Source organism: Dioscorea cayenensis, chromosome 10, assembly GCF_009730915.1.
Source record: "Dioscorea cayenensis subsp. rotundata cultivar TDr96_F1 chromosome 10, TDr96_F1_v2_PseudoChromosome.rev07_lg8_w22 25.fasta, whole genome shotgun sequence".
Lineage (NCBI taxonomy): Eukaryota > Viridiplantae > Streptophyta > Magnoliopsida > Dioscoreales > Dioscoreaceae > Dioscorea > Dioscorea cayenensis.
In genome coordinates this window covers 7,559,893-7,576,580 of record NC_052480.1, presented here as the reverse complement: position 1 = coordinate 7,576,580, position 16,688 = coordinate 7,559,893, and positions in this window count along the sequence as shown.

The window sequence follows — 16,688 nt, the reverse complement described above, 5'->3', positions numbered from 1 at the left end:
GCCCTACTTAGAAATATTAGAATCCATTAATTTTACCTTGGTGGCATGAGTCAAAAGTCGTTATTGTTTTACTTGATAATTTGGTGAAACTATACTCTTCATTCACAAAATTCATGTTGGCATGGGCAATGTTGACCCCCATTGACCTGATTAGTGCATAACTTATTTTGGAGATTAAAACTATTTGTAGCGAAATAAATTGGTTTGAAGTTTCAAAGGGTCAATATGTTCAAGAACTAGATGATTAATACGTTTGCCAACATGCTAAGTTATCAAACCAAAAATAGAGTAATATAACATTATTTATAATATCAAACTCTTACAAGATTCCCATTTGAGTGAGATACTATAACTTAGCATTTAATTAAAGGAATTGCATGCTTCCACATCTTTCATGGAAACTAAGCCAATTGTTCTAAAATAAAAGACCAGATAAATAAATGAATACATAACTATTTTCTAAACTTTTTAAAAATAGCATATTGAATTTATAGGTAGATTGTACTTTATTGATGCCAATAATCCTTGAAAATAGTACGAGGTTTTTATTGTAAAATTGAATAATATAATATAATCTCATAATGTAAAGGTTTTCTAAGTTCTCAAATGAATAATGAAAGATGAACATATAAAACCCCAAAAGGCTTGCATGATTCCAATCGGGTCAAAGTACTAAATTAATTATCTTCAATATAAAACAAATGAATAAATAGTCAAGTGGATGAATACAACACACACATAGCTGAAATTAAAAGTTAAATAATTATATGTGGATTACTTATTTTGGCTAAGTGCTCAAACAACCACCAATCCTAAAACTAGATCAAGCTTGCTCAAGGACGTTTATATAATGGGAAGCTCATTTCAAAGGGGTATCAAGACTACACACTAAAGTTATGAATAGTACAAGTATAGGGAAGTTCATGCTAAGAGATGGTTTAAATCTTTGCTAGCATAGTTTATGAATAAGACCTCCAAAGAATGACAAAATTGAAGGTATGACTCATTTATGATAGCGAATACCATTGGAACTAAAAATATATTTTAAAACCAATATCAAAGGCAAGGCTTTCAACCCTACAATTTCATTTTTGGCATTTCATCAAACAAAACAAGTGCAAGACAAAAATAAAAAATAGTTGTACAACTATGCCAAACCCATCCATGCTACACATACGATATTAATCATCCCACATTGACGACTCAAAAAGAACAAATCATGGGTTGAACTAAACCACAAGCTGATTAACAACAAACACAGCACCAAGTCCAGCAACTTAGCAACCTAGATTGTAGGGAAAACAAAACAAGAACCTTTACCTGATTAACTGTAGCAATTTAGCCCCCAGCAATTTCCTTGTAGCCTCTCTAACCGGTACCAAGCACCTAAGAAGGTTTTCATCTAACTCACCCAAAGTCATAAGGAAAGAGGAGAAAGGGTAAAGCAAAATGAAGGAAAACAAAAGGAAGAAGAGGTGTTATTAATGTTAGAGAATCTTTAGTGGTAAAGTTCCCTTTGCTCATTGAGCGTTTAATCAATTTGAGCCCCACTATGAGCGTTCAGTGGCTACTACTTACTACAACCAATGCCTATATCTAATATTTTAATTTTAAATTCAAATGAAGTTTTGGGGCCCTATCAATTTTAAATCATTTAAATTATAAATGTTATGCAATGACTAAAATCTCTTTTGATTTTTCTTAATTTTTTTAATATTTAAATTTTCATTTTATCTCTATAAATACACCTACATTCTCAAATAAAACTTACATTCTTCTCCATTTCTTCATCTTCGAATTTTTCAACTATATTATGGATAAAATACTCCATCTTCCTAAGCTCTAAAATTTTCCAAATAATTTCTAAAAATTTTCTATATTCTTTCTTCTCACCACATATGCAAAATTTTTGAAATTATCATCAAAATTCACAAAATTATCCTACCTCACAAAAATTTCCCCAATTTTTTAATCCAAGTGTTCAAAATCAACCAAATTTTTCATATGGTTATCCTACGTTTTTTGGACCCGTTTTCTTCAATCCAAGCATGGTTATGGCAAGTTAACAAACCAATGCAGAAACAAGTGGCTTTCAAATTCCTTCAAGCGACCCCAAAAATTTGGGTAAAAATTCTTGTGCCAATCAACTGATTACAACGAAAACAATTGCATTTTGTGACTCTCAATTTCTCCCTTATTCCACACAACCAGGAATTGAGAATATTGTTTTGGATGAAGACTAACATGAAGATCAAGTTGAAAAGCGGCAGCCATGGAGCATGGAAGATAATAAAATGCTCGTGAGTGCATGGTTCACAATTTCAACTGATAGTGTTGTAGGCACTACCCAAAATGATAGGATATTTTGGAAATGAGTGACCAAGTATTTCAATGAAAATCAGCGATCTGGTCCAAGAAGAAAAACAATTAATTGTAAGCAATATTGGTTTTGGATGCTTCCATTTATTAATGAATTTAACCAATTATACAACAGATTATTAGGAGAGCATCATAGTGGATGGAGTGATGATCAATTAAAGGAACGTGCTTGTACTCTATATTATCGTAATCGTAATAAAACATTTCATCTATGAGCATGTTTGGGTCATGTGCTGAAAGATGATCCAAAATGGAAAAGCAATCAGTTCTCTTGCTAGGTCTTCAAAGAAATTAAAGATCGAATGAAAGCTGTTTAGACATCACTCATCCAATGTAGATACAAGTATTGATATAGATGATAGTGAGGTCAAGATTCATTCGAATAGTTAAAAAAGAAACGAAGGCAAAAGCAAATGCGAAGAGAAAAGGGAAGTCAAATGCAATAAAAAAAACCAAATGTAGATGAAGAAATGGAAGCAAGATGGGTACTAAAAATGGAGGAATGAAAAATTAGCAAAAAGTACGAAATGTCCGAAAAATCTCTAAAATGGTTGTTGATCATCAAATCGACTATGGATACTTAGTTGTTTAAAAATTAATCGCTCAAAAATTAGCAGCTTTGAAAACTAGCCATTACAAATTAGTCGCTTGAAAATTAGTCATTTGAAAAATAGCCCTCAAGTCAAATTAGCCGCTTTGAAAACTAGTCATTTGAAAAATTAATTGTTTGAAAACTAGTCATTAAAAATCTAGTTGTTGTAAACTAGCCATTGTAAATTAGCCTCTTGAAAACTAGCCCGTGATTTGTGCATTTATATATATATCGAGGAGAATAAGTTCCAAAACTTATCCACTTAACAAATTCTATATTTTTGAAAACTACATCACTTTATTAACATCCTAAAGAATGCATCCTGCCAGTTGGAACAAATTAAGCAATTTTTGGTAGATGAGTTGATGGATGATTCAGAAGAACAGATCCAGATACATTACTAGCGAATGAGGAGAGCGGAAAAGGATGACTTATCTAGTAGCAGAGAGAGATAGCCGAGGGCATTTGAATCGTGATCATGACGAAGGGCATGAAAGGCTTTTCGTCGATGACTTCACCGATGAACCAATTTATCTTGATAATGTATTTCATCAAGATTTTGAATGCACAAGGCGTTGTTCTGCAAATAGTAGAAGCACTAGCAAGCCATTCAGAATAAATCCAATTAAGGGTTGATACAATTGGTAAGCGAGGACTTTTGCCACTTCAAAATGTAATACTGCTATCCGACTATTAGCATACTCAGTAGACCCGGGTCGATCAAAGATGATGGGAGTACATGTGACCATCGAAATGCACTGTAAATTGAATGACTATTTAAATGTATGTTGATGCGTTATTGATTTTTGTAACAAGATATCTAAGAAGACTCAATAATGATGATGTTGACATTTACCTGTCAACTATTCCCGAGAGCATCATGTTCCTCTCAGATGCTAGGTGGCATAGATTGCACTGCATTAGCACGTTCACTTGCCCAGCCCATGGAAAAGGCCAATTCACTCTGAGGGGATCAAGGGGTTTCAACAATTATGTTAGAAGAGATTGCTTCTACCAACCTATGGATTTGGCATGCATTCTTCAAAGTTGCTAGTCCAATAACTGATATAATATGCTCAACCAATCTCCTTTGTTCAATGATACTATTATATGCATACGGCCCGTAAATTTAGTTTAATGTTAATGGTATAACATACACAAAAGGATATTATCTTCACTAAAAAAAAATTGTCATATAGTGACAGTGAAAAATCGGTCACTAAAACCTCAATTTCTATCAATATAGCCATTTTCATGCTATACCAATTGCCATGAACCCTATTGCAACTGTAAAATTTTCATCAAGTTATCCCTCGACGCTAAAGGCTAATATTGACAAAAACTAATCGCTGACATCCCATTAGGGATATAATCGACAAGATGGAATATGTAGCTATAACCTATACTGACGGAGATGTCCATCACTTTATCCTTATTCTTAAATCAATTCTAAAAGTTTTTACTGATAGATAATACTGTCAGTATATCTATAGTGATGAAATTTTTAAATGTTTTTACTGACGGATAATATCATCAGTATATCTATAGTGATGAAATTTTTAAAAGTTTTTACTAACAAATAATACCATCAGTATATTTATAGTGAAGAAATTTTTAAAAGTTTTTACTAACGGATAATACTGTTAGTATATTTATAGTGATCAAATTTCTAAAAGTTTTTACTGACGGATGATGCTCATTATATTTATAATGACAAAAATTTCCGTCACTATATTTTCATTTTAGATCAAATTCTAAAGTTTTATTGTTGGATGATGCCAACAGTATATGTATAGTGATGGAGCTTCCAACACTATATTTCTATTTTAAAATAAATTTTCAGAGCTTTAAGTGATGAATATGATGGTCAGCACATCTATAAATTAATTGAAACTTTTTACTAACACATAATATCATCATTATATTTATACAATTTTTGCATATTATATAATTTATAATATTTTTCACTTGGTAATAGATAAAAACAAAAATAATAAATAACAATATATAAAAACAACTTTATTGATCAAATGAAAACACACATAACAAAAGTGTTCATAACTCATGAATTAGAACAAGTATAATAGGAAATGGTATAGATTCATTACAAAATAGTATTGTCTATCCCTTCTATGAACAAAATGACACATAAAGAAATCTGCTAACTAGCATGCACTGAGACCATCTTAATATCACCGCTAGCCATTAACTCCTTGATTGCTTCCTGTATGAGAAAACTGCATAAATAAGCATTAATAATGACTCAGATCAAACAAGAAATGGAAAATATTATGAATGAAATTTATATTAAAAAAACTATGAACCAAATAACCCAGAAAGATAACAACGCCATCAAGTTTCATACAATAATCCCCCAAGATCCATTCAAACCCAATGTTTCACACAATTAAATAAACCTAGAAATAACAACTCAAGAAAACCCTAATCCACACATACACACACACAAGACACACCAAAATCACCATTCCTACAAAAATCCTATCAATATATGATGAGATTCATGAAAATCCAATCTTTATGTTTGAAAATGGTCAAATATAAAGATTGGAGATATAGAGCACAATTTCTAGAAACAAGTCATGACCACATCAACATGTTAATGGTTATAATATCAAACAATTATTATTTTCAAAATCTCATACGTTTTAATGACCACAAATTTTTAGATCACAATATCAACATACGTACAGTTATAATCTCAATTATAAAAAATTCGAAATAAGTCCACATCCACAATGATTTAAGAAAAATATTTGAACGGAAAATTTAAAATCCCTCGAGAAAACACTATATAATCCACTTTACTTGCATATTCCCACATACATATATATATATATATATATATATATATATATATATATATATATATATATATATATATATGTATAATAATTTAAGAACAACTCTTTAGTAAAAATCCTCTTAATTGACTTTAACCTCAGTTGTGAGGCGAGACTTGTCGCCTTGGTAAAACCTATCAAATCAACTTATAAAGTATCCATACATGAACTTCCAATAGAAAATTAAACAAGATAAAGACCTATGGATGGACCCATAATCAACCAATCCTATTTTAAATAGACCAAAAATAGTTTTGAATAGAAAACATGTTGGGATTATTTGTTTAACTTGAGGGATGACCCAATATTAACTGGGTTATCCTAGCCTTGTAAATATTTGAATTCTTGAAATGTAAATGAACTTTTAAGGTAGGGGCTATCCAACCTCGAAAAGAATTATGAATTTCAGAAACCTACAGAAACAATGGAGAAGATGAGGTGACACCTTCAAAACTTTGGAAGATAAAAAATGACTCAAAACTGACTAGAAAACAAGAAATCACAGATAAATGGTGCGAATGTTAGAAGAAGAAGAAAAAAAAATACTTTTCATGAGCACTGAAAACTAAGCTTTCGCACTTTATTGAAAAGTCTTTGAGATTTTTTTTTTTTATAAAAGTGGATAAACCATTAATTTATTAAAATTTCTTTGAGAATTAAAGCACAAGTAATTGAAAACAAGCCAAACTCAACCAAAAATTTCATAATATTAACCACAAATGCATTCTAAATATTATATATATCATTAAAAATACTAAACCTTTATCGTAAGTAGAAATTAGAATTATCAAATATAAATTTAAAAGGATTGAATACCTGACTCATCGGAAGGAATGTGATTCCAATATCTTCGGTCATCAATGCTAGTGATGGCCAGCGCCTTCGAAGAATTTGAGATGCAAACCTAACCCTTCCACTTCTCTAGCTAGAACTCTTGCAAGCCTATACATATAAAACCTTAGATTTAGTTTTAACCAAGTATATAAATCCGGTATGTACACTCAAATTCATCTATCCTTTTTTCCCCCTTAAAAAAAAAATCTGAAAAACGAGAACACCCTTGGAAAAGCAAAGATGATAACTCTGCACCACCAAAAACATCCAACCAATAAATAATTGTGATGTGACCTATTTATGTCATTTATTCAATTGGCAATAATCCTTTGCAATAATATGTATCATCCAAAATTACAGCCTACATGTGCTTTCTTTTTTTTCACTCTTTCTAGATGGCCAAAAAAAAGGAAATAAATCTCCAGAATCCCATCATTTGATATCAAAAAAACATATTAAAATTTTCAAAACCTGTCAAAAATTGCATTATCTAAAACACAAAATTCATTTTTCTTCAACAATCCAATATACCAATATATGATCTTTCTTCTTAAACTAAGTGATCAAATATCAAAACTGAAAGTTTGATCTCATCCATCTCAAAAGTTCCCAAATTCTTTTCTCTTCCATAATCATCAAACACACATGCACCAACATCAATTAACACCATCCTAATTATGAATTTCTTTCCAAATATTTATTTTTAGCTATCAAAAAAATTTTATGACAACATCCAAATGTTTTGTATTTAACCACAGGAAGACAAATAAGAATCTATTTTTTGCAGATATACAAAATACTTGAATAGGAAACAGTGAAGTTCTTGACGGTATCTAATAAATGTCAGCACACACTATAGCCAAATGAAACACATGTCATCCTTTATTTTCCTCCAATTAAAGGTGAAAAAATTTCAACCATAAAACTCTACTCTGAAAAGAAGGCTTTCTCTATTTTGGGAGAGTGCTCACTGCTTACAATCATAAAGCTTAGCAAAAAGAAAGATAATATATAGCAAAAATAAATGGAGTTTTGAAGATCCAAAAAAATAAAATATATATTAAAAGTAAAGTAATTCTATTTATGATAAAAACTCCAAGACATCCAATCAAACACAACCTCACTTAATTATATGAATCTATTAATTGATTATCCACTCTAATACATAAGAAACTAATACCATTTGGGCTATACTAGCAACTTTATTAATGGAAAAATATAGACACAATGCATTACACACATGACATTAAATAACTGTTTCTTCATCATCATCATCATCATATTATTCTTCTGTGATCCACAATATGTGATCACTTTGTAGCTGCCCTAAACGACGACCACATAACATGAAGAACAAGTTTTTAAGTGGGAAAACTAATAGTAATTTCTTGCACAGAATATAGAACAAAATAAGCAGTAGAATAGAGCCAAAGTGAGAGAGAAACAAGCAGTAGTAAACTCTAGAGTTAAGAAGTATTGTGGACAAAGAAACATTGGTAAGACTGGGCTACTGTATCCAAGGTCTCAAATTTGACATTCTTCATAACTCAAATGATCAAATGCAACAAGAGTTATGCATTTCAACAGGAAGGACTACTGTTTTGCATTTATGTGAGATCTATGTTGAAACTCTTTGTTTATGGTGCTTCAATTATACGCATCAATATATATTCACACTAAGATTCAACTCATGGATCCTATACATCTCATTCCCAAATTCAATGATCCCTAAGTAAACATCAATCAAGCAATGAATTATTTAAAATGTCAGATTAAATTGATTATTAGGTAGGGTAACCAAAATCAAACAATTTCTTCACAGCTAATGACCTACATAACTTCAGCTTAATCTTAATCTAATTCAATGTAAACTAACACAAATAAGGAATTCATTTCTTGACAATTAGCAGTAAATCTGAAGAAAAACATTAAAGAATTCTCCTTTATAGTTATAATGTAAAGGCAAAGAAGAAAAGTTCACGAATTATCCATTATTCATGACTGTCTTTCCTTAATCTCTTGAATTAGAACCACGTAACAGATAAAGGAAGAAACAAAACATCAACGAAGATCAAATCGAGGGTGAAAACAATGGACTTAATCGCAATCCGAGAGGAAAACAAGACTTTTATTTACGGTAAAGTCACAACTATTTCTTTAAAAACTACACAACATGGAGAACTCCAAACTACCTGAAGTTATTCATTTCTTTGCACCATCACGAGCAATTCATAATCCAAGGTTAATTTTTAGAGTCAATAAAGAGATGCTGAGGACTTTAGGATGCCTATTGTTGTTACAAGAAAAAATCAGCACCCATTGAAGCATAAATGATTTGTTAGAGAGACGAGACTTTAAAAGAGCCGTTACCTTAGCAAGTGTTGGGTTGAAAGCTTGAATTTGAAGATATGTTTATATTTGGAGAGTTATTCGGTGCACTATTAGCATTTTGCAACTCCATTAAAAAGACCATGTTAAGGCTAAAATACTTGTTGTATACATCACAACATCAATAAATAGTTTTTAAAAATAAGAGATGAAATTTTGTGAGGAAATATCCTAAATAAAGAATCGCTAATAGCTTTGTTTTAACAAATCAACACCGTATTATTCTCCACAACATATCAAAACTCTTCTATGCCAATTGTTCCTAACATTTAATTTGAAAAACATATAGCCTCATAATTTATAATAAATAAATAAATACTTACTCTCTTGATTGATCAAGCGATTAACTTCTCCCATGACATCATTTTTCTCCAAGAAATCTCTTATTTAACAATGAAATAGTAGTAGCTATTACTTGTGATTGTTGATTAACCACTCACGATGGCTATTCTACATTTTTTGCTCCAATCCATTGACATATGACTTTAAACTTACAATCTCCTCATTTTCATTTCTTTGGGTTGATGAACCCGATTTGGAAGATGAAGCATAAACATCTCCAACGCATACGCATCACACCCTCTTTTGTTTAGGCCCCTTTCCACTTTAGTGTACACATCATTTTCCCAATACCATTCTTTTTTATTAGAAGAATCACCAGAGTCATTCATGTGTATCTTCATGTTTAAAGTTTTAAGATATTCAGACTACTATAAGCACAATGCAAAATTTCTTTTAGAAAAATAAAAACATTACACAACTTCAAATTGCTTTTATCACTATCAATAGTGTTATCTTTTGTACGGCGTAAGATATACATTTGTGCACTTGATGGTGGTATGCCATTAGGCATCTTTACTCTTCAATACAAATTTTGATGGTTAGAATTAGATATTCAAGTTTGATTTAACATCTGCATTGAAAAGGAAATTAAGGTTATCCATGATCCTAGTAAATAAATCCGGAAAAGAAGTGGGGATAGAAAAATAATAAAAAGATAATGATCCGGATATTTAACAAATAATAAAAATAAATCCGGATATTCAAGAAATGGAAAAATAAAATAAAATCAAAATTTTTAAAAAAAGAATGAAGAAATAATGATGATCAAAAATAATATATATATATATATGAAATCTGGGGAAAAGTCATGAGAAGGGATAATGATATAATAAAAATGATAAATATAAAATTTATCCGGACTAGACTAGACAGTGAAACCCGAATGAGATACAAAGGAGTATAAATAAAAAAATAACGGGGAGAAAAACGAAAGAAGAAAAGAGAGAGAGAGAAATTCATAGAGATAGAGAGAGATTGAAATGTAGGACGAGGGAGAAGATCAGGAGGAAGGGAAAAGAGAGGAAACTCACGAGGATTGATAGAAGGTCAGAAGAAGGAGGAAAAAGACAGTGAGACGGAAAGAGAGAGATAAAAAGAAAGAGAGACCAAAGACCAAGATTAAGAAGGAAGAGCGAGGCTTGAGGAAGGGAAGAAGAAAGCATCCGGTTACCATCAAGAAGAAAGGTACAACCTAGAAATTCTATATTATGTGCATACATTTGTACATGCATGATGTTCTCTAGTTATAAAGAAAAAGTAAACATACAATTAAAATGAAAGACATGCATAATTCACGTATGAGTGCATGAAAGCTCATCTCTCTGTCATCTAATGCATGCTTTCTCCATGCATGCACGATGGGTTGAGTATATTGCTTCCATGTTCATGACCATAGCTAGCTCTTCTTGTGTTGACATGTGTGCATGGTATTTCTTTGGATATATTCCTTGTAGACCTTGCTTTCTGCCTATTTTATGCCCTATCCTATGAGTGATGAAGCTAACAAAGCCTTCTTTTGTTTTTGAAAGCTTTTTCTCTTCATTGTCACTCCACCATCCCAGAAACTATGTCCATGTATTCACCCTCACAAAGATATTTCTTTTTGCAGTCTTAGAGGGATGTAGTGATCTTGATGAAAATGTCTAGGTGAAGTTTGATGACATAAACTAGCAAAATTAAAGAAAAAATTGCCCCCACTTAAATTAACCTAAAATGCATCAGCCCAAGGATGTCATAGGTACTTTTTGATGGGATGCCATGAGTCAATGTTGACCAATAGCATTCTTGAGATTTAATGATGAAATGTTTGTCAAGAAAATCGTGATGATGATATGGTGGTGCGTGGTTTCTAGCAAGATGAAATGGAAGATGGATTCTTTTGAATAACTTAAGCATGGTTACAATTTACGGAATGCATGTTATTGCTTGCTATACTATCATATCGGTAGTTATAAAAGAATTATCTCCTACTTACACTACCCAAATTCTAGTTATAGAGCCGGACAAGCGAGACGGAACGAGGACTTAGTGATTTGGGGTTGGGGTTGTGAAGGCATAATGTAAAAGAATATATTTCAGATCAACATAACAGTTGTATTAATCGATCTAGCAAAATAGGTGCGATATTGTGACATTTAATTGACATTCACAAAAACATAAAAACATTTGATCTATGCACACTGAGCTAGAACTACCATCGTGCGACGCGATGCTACTCAAAGGAGGTAGCATGAATACTGGTGAGTTTGCATTTTTTGAAAATATTGTAGAATCGCCTCATTGTCAATAGTTACAAAAACCTTTTTCTCAATATAGACAATCACACTATCGTTCATCCACTTGTCTCCCATTTTGTTGCGTAAGTCAGTTTTCACAATATTCATCGCCGAAAATGCCCTCTCAACACTTATGCACTGAACGGGTAAAGCCAATGCCAACTCGATAAGGCGATAAGCGAGGTGGAAAAATAGTACATTTTATCAAAGTATCAACCATCTTTATAGCTCCCCAAGTCCCGACATTGCAAAATCATCATCATGTCGCACATCATAAATGAAAGTAGCAAGTTGATCCTCAAGCATCATCACAGTTCGATCATTGAGAAGTTTTCAGGATACATCTACTGCAAGGACGGAGTAGCTTATGGATGTTGAATTTAGAAAATGAGTCCCTAGGGATCAAGGCATGATACCAAAAGAAGTAACTCCCGTTCTAGCTTCAGGAAAGCGGTTGAGCATTTCTTGAGAAATCAAATCAATAACCTAACATTAAAATAAAATAGAGATTAATAAAAAGAATACATTAATGAGATTTATAAAACTATAATAAATACAAAAAATTAATTACCTCACAAATATGTTCTCACTAATTTTTCAATGCTTTTTATGGCACCAATATGTTCTCACTAATTTTTCCAATGCTTTCCAATTATTGAATCCCATTTTAGTGAATGCATCTTCTCCCATTCGCCCTCTACTTGGCTTGAAAGATAACACCAAAAACAAGAAGCCGCATCTTTTGTCATACTACTACTCCAACCATGGATGTTGTTTTAAACCAAGCATCTTGTAAAAACTTCTCTTTTGTTTGCCATAATCTCTTTGTGGATAATTGTGACTAATTGGTTGACATAGGGCCTCTAGTCAAATATCTCTTCTAACTTGATCTCTAATCCCAATATCAAAAGTCTTCAATTGGTTTCGTAATCCCGGGTCACTAACAATGTCGTTGAAATTAAAAATTTGTATTAATGTTCTCCTCGCTTGATTTAGAGTCCAATGGTACTTTTAGGAGTATTTGATGACTCTTCTACCCTTGGTCGTTTGACTCAAAAATTTATCCATGACCTATAAAAAATAAGCACTTTAATTATAGACTATGAAAAATAACAAGCAAAAAACGGTAATCGATGACACAATTCAACATCATTAGAAATTTAGAAGAATCAAAACACAAAATTGTTTGAACATGGTAATGCTAACATTCATGCATCTAAATTGTTATTGAATCTATTTTGTTATGTGTCAATGAATATGAAAATCTTTTGGCAATTGGTATAGAGTGTATAACTAGTCTTATTGAAGTCTCATCTTATTATACATTTTGCTATATAGATTTAACACTAAACATTATTTAATTATACATATATGATATATACATTATGATATATATTAAAATTTGATATTCTCAACATTTTAACTCATTGAGGCATTTAATCAAACACATTGTAGGCATATTTATAAAAATGAAGTTTAACATTTAGTGTTCTATCACCCATGCATTTTTATACATTTCCATTCTCATTTCAAGGAGTAATACATTCATAATTCATTCTCATGTCATGCTAATAATAAAAATAATACTAATGTAGAGTATGTAATATACTCGACTATATTATCTCCAAGACTCTAGGAAAGTTAGACCCCTAAAAGCCAAGTTACACAAACACAAGCCCAGTCGCCAATGTGCCAGCCCCCAACTTCCAAGTACACTAGCTTTTTATCCAATAAAAATTATTAATGAAAAATTTGAACAAAAGGGGCTGAAGTTGATAAATGAGCCCTGATATTAATTAATGTTGTGGCCTTGTGGGCCCACTCCACTACGCCAAGCCACTCACTTTTCATTGTTTTCATCATCCAAACTTCGGCACCGCCTATTCTGTGAGCTCCCGGTCATCTTCATCCTCATTCCTCATGGACCTCATGCTCATCCAAACTCCAAAGCTTCAAGTTCCAAAGCTCATTGGCCGGGTCATCTCCCCATCAATGGTGTTGTACAAGAAAACGCCGCTCGACCCGAGAACGAGGTCGGGTTGCTCGGCCACCAAAGTGGCTGCCGGCCTAGCGCCTGGTTTTGGGAGTCTCCGCCACTCAAAGAAAGACCACCGATGGTCGAGGGCTGCTCAAGCTGCCCCTATAGTTTCGCTACTTGAGACATGGAGAGCTTGGTTTTGGAAAAGCGGCTCTCACTTTAAAGGATTAGAAAAATTAATCTCACTTAGAACCGGCTAAAGCAGCCAAACAGAGTCAGCTGGCGTAATATTATCAATATACTAGCCAACGAGCCAACGGTTCGCGAGGATAGTTTTGGAGGAACCAATCCAACCCGTTAGTTTTGTTCCCTTTCTCCGCTGAGCACGTGTTGAGGCCGAGATCACGAACAACGAGCTCGTGTGAGTGAAATCATCTCCGGTGATGGGAGTTCGCATTCTATCGTTGGTTGGCGGAGAAGTACCCTACCGGTGGTGGTTGATGTGTGGAAGAGGAGCCCATGGAGATCGAGAGTGATGCTCAACTGCTGATTCTTCAAAGCCAAATCCTAATTGCCTTTGAGAGAGTTTGATAATCTCTGCTTAGATATGAATGGAATCATCCATCCACTCGTTTCCCTCCGAGATCGAGTATTTCCCTCACTCTCACTTTCTTTTCTTTTCTTTTTAATTGTATTTTAGTGATTTTTGTGTTAGTTTCGGTGTTTTGGAGTTGTGCGTGGCTTATACTGGGTTCCCGGTTTTGAGATAGATGAAATTACAACTTCAATCATTCCATGTTTGCGGATGATCTAGTTATTGCCACGGAAAAGCGTGGGTGAAGCTACTAAAGCCTGCACAATCTTAGTCTTAAGATCTCATAGGACGATTTCACTTGCTCAAAGCCTAATTTTGATAAATCTACTCTTAATGTGCTAATAACCCTTGAACTTGGTCCTTGCGACCTTTGATAATCATGTGGTTACAGAGTTTGAAAGGCCTCGATTTATGAAATATACATTCTTTACATTTTATAGGATGCTGTCAACAATATGGAAATGAATTGAAGATTACTTTTTGAAGTGAGAGTTTCTTATGAGAATATATGAGAAGGGATTTTGAAAGACCTTCACATATTCAAGAAGAAAGCATTCCATTTCAATCGGATCAGAGATATCATACTAAAAAATGGGACTAGGAAGATACTGCATTTGCATTCCTGTTCTAGAAAAATTGTCAAGATAACAATTTTATTCATTCCCCATACAATTGTTTTTATTGCCATTATATCAATCAGTTTATGTCTGTTATTTGAAAGAATAAGCTGCCATTTTCAAAGTTGTAGTATTAATTCTACTATATTTCTTTAGTGTGTCTTTTGAAGTTTGACCCACATATTCCATATCTAATTTTGTTAACTAATGTTTCTGAATTGTTTGCAACTATTTCAAGATGGGTTACCTCTTGGAAGATAAACAAATTAATTTTCTCCAAATGTATTCTAATACTAATTTGTTTTTTCCCTCTTTCCGTATTAGTTGTCATATTGGTTCCCACAAGAGAATTGGCTCTCCAAACATCTCAAGTATGCAAAGTTGGGAAACCATTTAAAGATTCAAGTCATGGTTACCATTGAGGAACTAACTTGAAGGATGCCATTATGTGTTTATATTAGCCTGTTCATTTACTTGTGACAACACCAGGGCACATTCTTGATCTTGCAAGAAAAGTTGTTTGTGTTTTGAAGAATTGCTCAATGCTGATTATGGTTGAGGTAATCTTTGCTCATATGATAAGATAAAATTAATCCTATGCACTAGTAAATATCCAATCAATAGAAATGGCATGAATGAATTTTGTATCATTAATGTTTATGTTGGATCTAGCATAATGTGTGAACAGTTGATTATTAGTTACAACTTTTGTGACAGACCCAATGCAGTTTTGGTTGTTATTTATTTTATTTTATTTTATTATTTTTTTGCACTAATTTTGTGTGTGTGTGTGTGTGTGTGTGTGTTTATTTTTATTTTTATAACTTCCGTTTATGTTACCTTTTTAAATGAGCATTCCTTGTGAATTATATTCCACAACATTAAAGTCGAATAACATATCAAACTATCAATAGCTTGATTATCATTTAATTGTTCAATTATGGTTCTTTTCAGATCAATGGTTCTATATGGATAATTGAAAATTTACTTAAATCTCCTATGTAATTGCAAAATACTCATGACACAGTCCATGTTGTTTATTTTCGGACCAATGCCTTTTTATTTTGCATTCTTGCATATGAATTATGCCAAAACCAAATATGATTGATTTTCATGGTCATCGGTCTTTAATCTAGTGTGGACATGCCAACAAACAACTAAACTAGTGATGATATGCGCACATGCCATTTGACCATATTCACATCTTAGGCACATATAATGTTTACCAAACTTTCATTGAGCATGCCATAATGTTTCTGAGTCCTTTGATTCACACTATTGAAAGAAGCATAATAGTTTGTGAAGCTGTAGGGAGCATTGAGGAAATTTAATCAATATTGGTTGAATATGTTTCCCTCGTTTTGATTTTTCCTTGAAGTCTAAAACCACTTACGTCCTTTTACACATAGGCATACAAGCTTCTATCACCAGAATTTCAACTTTCCATTGAGCTTTTATTCAATTTCTTGCTGCCCATCAACAAATTTTAATGTTTTCAAGAACATTCTCAGAATTGTCAAGGAATATAAGGAAATACTTGTTGAAGCCTTACATTATTAACCTTGTGTCGTGTCTCTCAAGACCACATTTTACCTCATGTTGCCTAAATGAAAAGAAGAATTATGCCGGTTTCTTATATGTTGGATATTGGTATTTATTATTTGTAAACCATATTTTCAGTTATGGTTGTGATCGAGTATTCATCCTCGCAGGATACCAAGAGTCTTATGATAAAATTCAAGACTGTGAAAAGTCTCTGTAGTGGTTTTAATAAGGAGCCCGATGATGTTATTTGCATGGCTTAATCTTGTGTGTATATTCTATTG